The following is a 9,003-nucleotide window of genomic DNA, read 5'->3' on the forward strand; positions in this document are numbered from 1 at the left end:
GAGGAACCTGGAGGATCCTGGAGGAACCTGAAGGATCCTGGAGGAACCTGGAGCAACCTGGAGGATCCTGGAAGACCCTGGAGGAACCTGGAGGATCCTGGAGGAAACTGGAGGACCCCAGAGGAACCTGGAGGAACCCAAGGATCCTGGAGGAACCTGGAGGAACCTGGAGGATCCTGGAGGATCTTGGAGGATCCTGGAAGAACCTGAAGGATCCTGGACAAAAGTGGAGGATCCTGGAGGATCCTGGAGGAACCTGGAGGGTCCTGGAGGAAACTGGAGGAACCTGGAGGAACATGGAAGACCTGGAGCATCCTGGAGGAACCTGGAGGATCCTGGAGGAAACTGGAGGAACCTGGAGGATCCTGGAGGAACATGGAAGATCCTGGAGGAAACTGGAGGAAACTGGAGGAACCTGAAGGTTGGATGGATGGATTGGATGTAGGATGGAAGGATGGATGGATGGAGAAAGGGATAGATGGAGGCAAAGAGGGGGAAATGGAGGAATGGAGGGATGGATGATGGATGGATGGACAGAGGGATGGACGGATGGATGGATGGATGGATGGAGAAAGGGATGGATGGATGGATGGAGAAAGGGATGGATGGATGGATGGAGAAAGGGATGGATGGATTGCTGGAGGGAGGGATGACAGGGCTCCTCTCCTGAGTGAGTGTGGGGGCGGGGCTTTTACCTGCTGCTCATTACACCCACCAATGAGCAACAGGTATGCAGCCACCCTGATCCCAATCACCTGGATCCAGGTCAGCTGTGACTGCTCAACCACACCATCCCCACACCACACCTTCCATCTATCCCTACCTCCATCCCTTCCTCCATCCCCCTATCCCTCTATCCTTCCCTCCCTAATCCATCGTTCCATCCCTCCCTCCCTCTCTCCCTCCATCCATCCCTCCCCTTCTCTCCCCATCACTCAATTTCTCCCTCTATCCCTCCATCTATCCCTAACTCCATCCCTCCATCCCTCTTTCCTTCCATCCCTCATCCATCCCTCCCTCTCTCTGCCAATCTATCCCCTCATTTCTCTCTCCATCACTCCATTTCTTCCTCTATCCCTCATCTATCCCTACCTCTATCTGTCCCTCCCTCCCTCCCTTCCTCTCTCAGACAGTAGTGACTAAGGTTAGTGCAGCGACCTGCAGTTTATTATTTAACACTCATGCATCATGAATGAGTTGCTCCGACAGAACGGAGAGAATTCAAACACAAACCAAAGTCTTTAAAAGGAAGAAAGAGAAGAAAGCAAAGGAGAAGGAGGAGAAGAACGGACGGACGGAATGAATAAACAAGAGGAGAGGAGAGGAATGTGACAGAGAAACTGTTAAAATATCGCTGATGTCCTGAATTTTAGTATTCATATTAATATGAATATGAATGTTTATGTAAATATTCATGCTCATATTGATGTTTACATTTATTTAGATCAGATCTGAAGATAAAACCCTTTTCTATTAAGTGTTGTAATTATTAGTTTTATTATCACTTATGTCAACTCTCTGAAACTGGTTTCAACTGGATTTACACTGGATTTACACTGGGTATAAACCTTACCTGTCAACCTGTCCATTTTACCCAGTTTCTCCCATAATTTTACCCTTCTCTCCCAATGCTTTCCCATTTAAACATTTGTCGTAAATCTCCCAAATTTTTATCGCAGAGATCGCTCCAGGAAACCAAAACAGATGCCAAACACAACAGATAAAACGTTGTTTTTATTGTAAACAGTGTTTGTATTGTAAATAGCGTGTTTTTATTGTGGACAGCGTGTTTTTATTGTAAAAATTGTGTTCATATTGTAAACAGTGTTTTTATTGTAAACAGTGTATTTATATTGTAAAATTTGTGTTTTTATTGTAAAACTGTGATTTTATTGTAAACAGTGTTTTTATTGTAAAAATAGTTTTTATTGAAAACAGTGGGTTTATATTATAAATTGTGTGTTTTATTGTAAACAGCGTGTTTTGATTGTAAACTCTGTGTTTTTACTGTAAACAGTGTGGCAGTGATGGCAGATTGGAGCTGGAGCCGATAAATACCTGTGATGACTGGAGTTAAAACCCGGGGGTTGACCATTCTCACTGAAGGTGTTTGCAGGTGTTAGTCGGTTTTTGGTGGAGTGGGAAAGGGCCTTGAGAGAGAGAGAGAGAGAAAGAGAGAAAGAGAGTTTGCGTGATAAGAAACTGCGAGACTGCTGAAGGTAGATCACTGACCTAATAGAGGTGTGTGTGTGTGTGTGTCCATGCATATGATTGTTTGAATGCATGTGTTTGCTGAAAGGCCTCCTTTTGAAAGTCAATGCGTGTGTGTGTGTGTGTATGTGTGTATATGTGTGTATGTGTGTGTGCGTGTGTGTGTGTGTGTGTATATGTGTGTGTGTGTGTGTGTGTGCGCGAGAGAGAGGGGGGGGGGGGTGGAGCTGTCAAGATACAGAACTGATCTGTAACCTCAACTGGTTTGGATTCAGTTGCACTAGTTATAACTGGTTTGGGTGGAGATAGATCACTTAACATAGAAGAGAGAGATGGAGGGTCTTCTTTATTTTTTTACCATGTACTGTCAGCGTGCAGGACGTACAACACAGAGTATTTGTTCCATTGCATCCAGGACAGAGTTAGTTGCAGGTGGAGTTCAACTTCTCCACCTGCAATGAAACTCTTTATTCATTCTTTAATCATCAACCACTGCTGCAATTACTCTTTCCTGTGTGCGACCTGTGGGAGGAGCAGAGCACACCACCACCACCACCACCAACCCCCTCTTTGGAAAACCATCTTACCATGTTTTGATCTTTAAACAACTGATCATCATTACTAATCCAAGAGGGAGAAGCACCACGGTGAGACAAAAAAACATAGAAACAAACAACAACGTGTACATGGAAAAACATAAACATAGAAACAAACAACATGTACATGGAAAAACATAAACAGAGAAACAAACAACAACGTGTAGATGGAAAAACATAAACATAGAAACAAACAACAACATGTACATGGAAAAACATAAACATAGAAACAAACAACAACATGTACATGGAAAAACATAAACAGAGAAACAAACAACGTGTACATGGAAAAACATAAACATAGAAACAAACAACAACATGTACATGGTAAAACATGTACTGTACATGTTTTACCCCCCCATGGGACGCAAAAGGACACACAAGCCCCACCACCCGTCACGCATTTCTAAAATTGCCAGGAGCAGCCAAATGAAAAACCTTTCTTGAAGGAAAAGGAAGAATGTTAAACCACAGAGTTAAATATTGCCGTTGGATTACATGGGGAGACAAGCTGAACAACGCAGCGCGATGGTTTCCTTTAAAGGGAGCGCCCAGGTGAAGATCATTCCTCCATATTCCATGTGATGTGAAGTCACAATGTGAAACCTTTTTGACAGTAATATTACTACTTTTATACACATGGAGACGTGGAGGGGGCATGTACCAACATATACGATAAAAGAAGAAATCCTGACGTGACTGATGTCACTTCCGTAAACATCTCCTTGTTGTTATGGATGAGGAGAAGCGGGTGGCGGAAGATCTAAATCATATCGCGGACCTTACTTAATGTGACCAGTGCGATAGATCCAAATCAGTGTAAGTAGCACGTACTGGACATTTTCTGCGATGATAGTCAGTTCTCCGACAGCGACGATGAATCTGATATTCTCCCGGACTTGGAGAACATTTCAAACAGCGGATTTCAACTTGAATGTGACGATGAAACAGAATATTTTCGAGAACCACCGGAGGAGACCCACGATACGCCCGCTGTTACAACGGAAGAAGCTGATGACGTGATGAAGTCCATTGAGGTTGGTGACAGATTTTCAGATTTTCTGAGACTGATGTTATTGATAGACTCTACATTATGTTGTGTTGTCCGCACTTTTAAAGTCCAAAATAATTCCACCTTTATAAAACATGTATGTACAGTTGGAGGAACTTCAGCTGGAGGGTCTTCAGTTGGAGGGTATTCAACTGGAGGCTCTTCAGTTGGAGGGTCTTCAGCTGGAGGGTTTTCAGCTGGAGGATCTTCAGTTGGAGGGTCTTTAGTTGGAGGATCTTCAGCCCACACAACATCAGTGTGCCTCCACAGAAGCCTGACATCCAACAAGTTGAGCTACAGTTTGTCATCATCATCATCATCGTCATCGTCATCTTCATCATCATTATCGTCATCATTGTCATTGCCTTCATCATCGTCATTATCGTTGACGTCGTCATGATCATCGTCATCATCCTTGTGAGAGTCCAAGGACTTCATGCTGAAGAATCTTCTTGAACATCCCACAGTTTGAGTTTCAGGTTTTTGAATTGCAACCCAAGGTGGGCGTGGCATCTAGATCCCAGTATCTCTTTCCTTTTTCACCCACCTGCCCATCAAGCCACGTGCACGTCAGACTCCAACGCAAGTGATCTGGAGTGGTCATGCGTGGTGGTGGACGGGGCACAAACAGCTGAAACATTGCTAACATTGTTCACTACCAAGTTCACCAGCTTGCTGGGCCTTCTTTGGGCAAATCTCCACCTCCTCTCTGGGCGGAGGATCAGCTGACTGACCCCTGGTCACATCTTCGGAGCAGAGGAAACCTCTGTAGTTGTCTGCAGGTCTGTGCCAACAGAGTCAAGACTTCCTGTTTCCTGGTGATTAGCAGAGATAAAGTCCTGCTCCCAGTTAATAGTTAAAAAACAAACTAAGTAAACTCCTTCATCTGTCATGGAGACCAGCTGAAACCAGACCTGGACCCTGCCACCCATACTGGGGGGTTTCACCAAGCAGCCAAGGAACTGGCTGCTTAGGGAAGTGAAGCGGACCACCGGGTGAAGAGCTGCCCACTGGGTCGAGCGCTGACCCTCAGGTGCAGCAATAACCACTGGGTGGAGAGCTGACCACTGGGGAGAGAGCTGACCACCTGGTGGAGCAGCTGACCAGTAGTGCAGGAATTAAACAAACATATTAAGAGAAGAACTGGTCAACATTGTCCTGATGAAGCAACGATGAACAAACCTCTTAAAAGTCGGGGGTCCGGAGTCACGAAGGAAGTGTTGGTTCAGTACGACTCGGCATGAAGGGTGTGTAGCTCCCTCGCTAACCGTTCGTTTCACCAAACGAATCAAACAAACCCAGCGTCAGAAATGGAATGACTCCGCGTGACCTGTCAAGAGACGGATCTCAAAAAAGAGCTGAACATCTCATCACTGGTCTGGGGCCCCGAACCACCACAACCACACCCTAACAATACTGGAGACAAACTGGACAGAGAGCGAGAACCTTCCTGACCGTCTCAAGTAATGAGACTGAAGCTGCAGCTTCTAGGATCGGCCTCCGGACATGTTTGTGTGTGGACGCTGTCAGTGTTGGACACCCATGCTTACTGTTAAATAATTGTATAAATTGTGTAATATAAGTTTTATAACTTATGTGTTGCTGCAGGCTTTCAACTCTGACGTGAACAAAACAATTCATTGGCCCCTGAGCTGACGACAACCTCCGCTGGAACCCTGGAGCAGCCAATTACATGATAGGGAGCGACAAGAGCCTCGGGGCTTCAGCAAACATGTCGTTCTGAAAAGCACCTTCGTAATCAGGTCGACGAACTTGAACAGAGAAAATGAGTTTCCTTCTCCACCTCTGACCTCCATCTCCCTGATTCCACTTCCTACCACTACGCTCTCTGCCATCACAGCAACATCCTGTTTTTCTACAAGACATTCACCTCGTAGATTTTAACCACTGACCACTCTGTTGGGATGACTTTCTTTCTGTCAATGGTGGTTTACAACATCTTGGATCAATCTTGAAAAAAAACAACTTTTAGAGGTTTTGCATGTAGAAGCAGTATAAATATATGAAAGAGTACTCCCACAGTACCGGTGCCGATGTATCACAGTACTCCTGAAACACACGTACACGAGCAAGGTATCTGGTGACCGTACACAGTCGTCCTGCAGGTGGATACACTGTATGTACCCTCTGTCTACCAGGAAACCAAACCCAGTCTTGTCACTGAAACCAATCAGATCACATGACAGAACGACAGGAATTACAAAACAATAAATAGAGAGCGGGAGGGAGAAGGAGGGAGGGAGGGAGGGAGGGAGAAGGAGGGAGGGAGGGAGGGAGGGAGGGAGAAGGAGAGGTAGACAGAAATCAACAGTAACCTGAGCTTGATGTTTGGTCAGGCCTGGTGTCACAATAACACTCACATACCAAGCCACGTGCACGGGACACCAAGCGCTCCAAAACGCGTGACACTTACACAACAGGGATAACCAATCAGGGCAACCACACCCTCCGACACCCAACCACAAACTGCTACCGAAGATGTTTATCTACTGCGGGAAGATGTGTAGAAGACACCAGCAATACATCAATGTCAAAGATGTAATAAGTAGCTCCGCCTCCACCTCGGCGACACCTGGCTTCTTCTCAAAATGCCGCACTACATCCTGAACTGGGACCTTGGAGAAGAAAAGCCTCCCGTTCTTGAAGGGATGGAGGAGGTAGAAGCCTTCTTCACCTTTTTCCCTGCAGAACTTCCATGAAGGTGTAGTGATGTTCAGAGCAGGTGACTAGGAGGTCCAGGTATCCTGGAGAATATGGAACATCATGAGGGAACCGGGTTTGCACACTAGGGTTCACATTGTCAGGTCAAATGGCTTCATAAGTCCTTGGCTGTTATACGACCATGCAGAGAAAATACTGGTCCCAAAGACTCCAACTCATACCATGTTGGCATCAGACATCGAGTTGAATGAATCCTTTGGTGTTCTGTAAATGAAAACCTGTCTGGATGTAGGGAACAGGGTGATGTTCAGCAGATCACATCTCTTTGTACCATTTGCTCAGGGCTCCGGGTTGATGTGTCTCCACTTGGACACCACAGGTTTCCAAACGACAGGCCCCATTGGGCCCCATCACGTCCAGTTTGAGCTGGGACTTCACAGAGGTCTCTGTCCGTCCATCGCTGTTGCGGAGCTTCTGATGCAGTTTGTCCGTCATGGTTTCCGGCAGCAGTGACGGCTGCTCCTTGGGTTCAGGCACCTCCTCTATTTGACCTCTTTCTGAATCTCTCAGTTGACAACTGTTCTGTCATTTGGAATCCCACATATTTAATGAGCTAAACGTCTCTTTTTGTCTCTTGTGGTATTTCCTCGTCCTCACTGTGAAACCTTTAAACTCTGATTGATTCCAACAATGTAATTCACTGGAGGGAAAATAATAGCACATTAAAAAAAATCTCAAAGTCATGACTGAAAACATGCATATATTATACCATGTACACACTGACTTCCTGTTTAAAGAGCTGACCTGACGTTAGCAGCACCTGGACTGATGTTTGATGATGAATTATAGAGCAGAGTGTTCAAACATGGTCCTACCAGGGTTAGGGTTCTTTAGGCCTAGACGCTCAGAGTAACATGTGGAGAGGATGAACACGCATACGAGCAGAAGGGAACACGCGCCAGCGGCTACTTCCTGTTAGAGTGGAGGACACAGCTGTGACACGAACACCAGACTCAGCTCCTGGACGACCAGAGGGACGGAGGAGCAGAGCAGATGGGGAGACTCAAGATGTTTATTTGGCAAATACGAGCAGAGACGCATGTAGTGAAATGACATCAGAACGGAGGGAGAGGAAGACGAGGAACGTCCTGCAGGAGGCGAGATCACTAGAGCCTGGTGCGAGCACAGTTGTGAGTGGACAGATCCGATGGCTGGTGGACAGCGGACAGCGCCTCCTGCAGGAGTCTGAAGGCAACCGCTTGGCAGGACGCAGCTGCTTGCAGATCTGACTTCATGGGAACGTGGCGGAACACATCGGCAACCGAACAACGTCTCGTTTGGCTCTAAACCGTGAGGATACCGTACGTTTTGCAGTTTGTACAATTGAGGTTGGCTGCCGGCGGCCACGTTTTCCTAAACAGCCCTAACCCCAGCCCAACCCCAGCCCATCCCTACCCAACCCTAACGCAGCATGAAGCCAGAGAACTGGGAACAGCTGGACTGACACAGGAGGGAACTCTGAAGACACCAGCTGACCAGGTGAGGAACTGCAGGTGGAGATGAAGACATGGCTGCCACACGCCAACAGAGTAAGAAGTAGAAGATGAAAGATGGAACGAGGAAAGGAGAGTGATCACTTCTCCTCCTACACGGAAACATGCGAGTGTGTTAATCAGTGTGTGTGTGTGTGTGTGTTACTGTGTGTGTGTGTTACTGTGTGTGTGTGTGTGTGTGTGTGTGTGTTACTGTGTGTGTGTGTTACTGTGTGTGTGTGTGTGTGTGTTACTGTGTGTGTGTGTGTCCTCCCACTCTGAAGCTAAAAACAAACACAGGAGGAGAGAGTTTGGTTTTCTCAGTTCACACTAGTTTGACTCCGTGCTGATCCAGTGATTAAGAAAAAACTAAAATTATTTCAGCGAAAGAGAGAATAGAAGGAGAGGAGAGGAGGAGAGGAGGAGAGGAGGGGGAGAGGAGAGGAGGAGAGGAGGAGAGGAGGGGGAGAGGAGGAGGAGGAGGAGAGGAGGAGAGGAGGGGGAGAGGTCTCCAGGTCTTTTACTCCTCTTCTCTTCTTTCAGTTGTCATGTTCTCTCCTCTCCTTTTTCTCTCTTCTTCATTTCATCCTCACCCTCCTCTCACCCTCCTCCACTTTCATCCTCCATCTCTCTCTCCACCTTGTTTTGACCCCTCCTTTCATTTCATCTCCTCTCCTCTTTCCTCCATCGAGGCAAAGCAACTTCAACCGACGTTGAGTGAACCCACAAAGTCAGTTTAAAGGTAAGTTAGTCCAACAACTATAACAGACAGGTAGACAGACAGACAGGGAGGCAGGCAGACAGACAGGCAGTTTCCTGGGGGAACTGACTTTTAATTAACTGACACTTTGAAAGACTCTGGGCCAGTTCACCTGCGGTTCAGCCAATCAGCTGCTATCTCGTTAGCGCGCTGCTCGTTAAAAGGCTGCGG

The 9,003-nt window shown here is 46.7% G+C and overlaps 1 long non-coding RNA gene across 1 annotated transcript in view; it reads left to right on the forward strand.

Moving 5' to 3' along the window:
• Nucleotides 1-1,176, forward strand: part of LOC307241674 — a 1,351-nt gene extending 175 nt beyond the window's left edge. The window contains exon 2 of the long non-coding RNA XR_013844563.1: nt 1-1,176. This exon is cut by the window's left edge and continues 64 nt beyond it. This is a non-coding gene — a long non-coding RNA (uncharacterized lncRNA).
• Nucleotides 1,177-9,003: the final 7,827 nt, after the last annotated feature.

The sequence above is a fragment of the Zeus faber genome (genome assembly GCF_960531495.2).
Source record: "Zeus faber genome assembly, chromosome: 15".
Classification (NCBI taxonomy): Eukaryota; Metazoa; Chordata; class Actinopteri; order Zeiformes; family Zeidae; genus Zeus; species Zeus faber.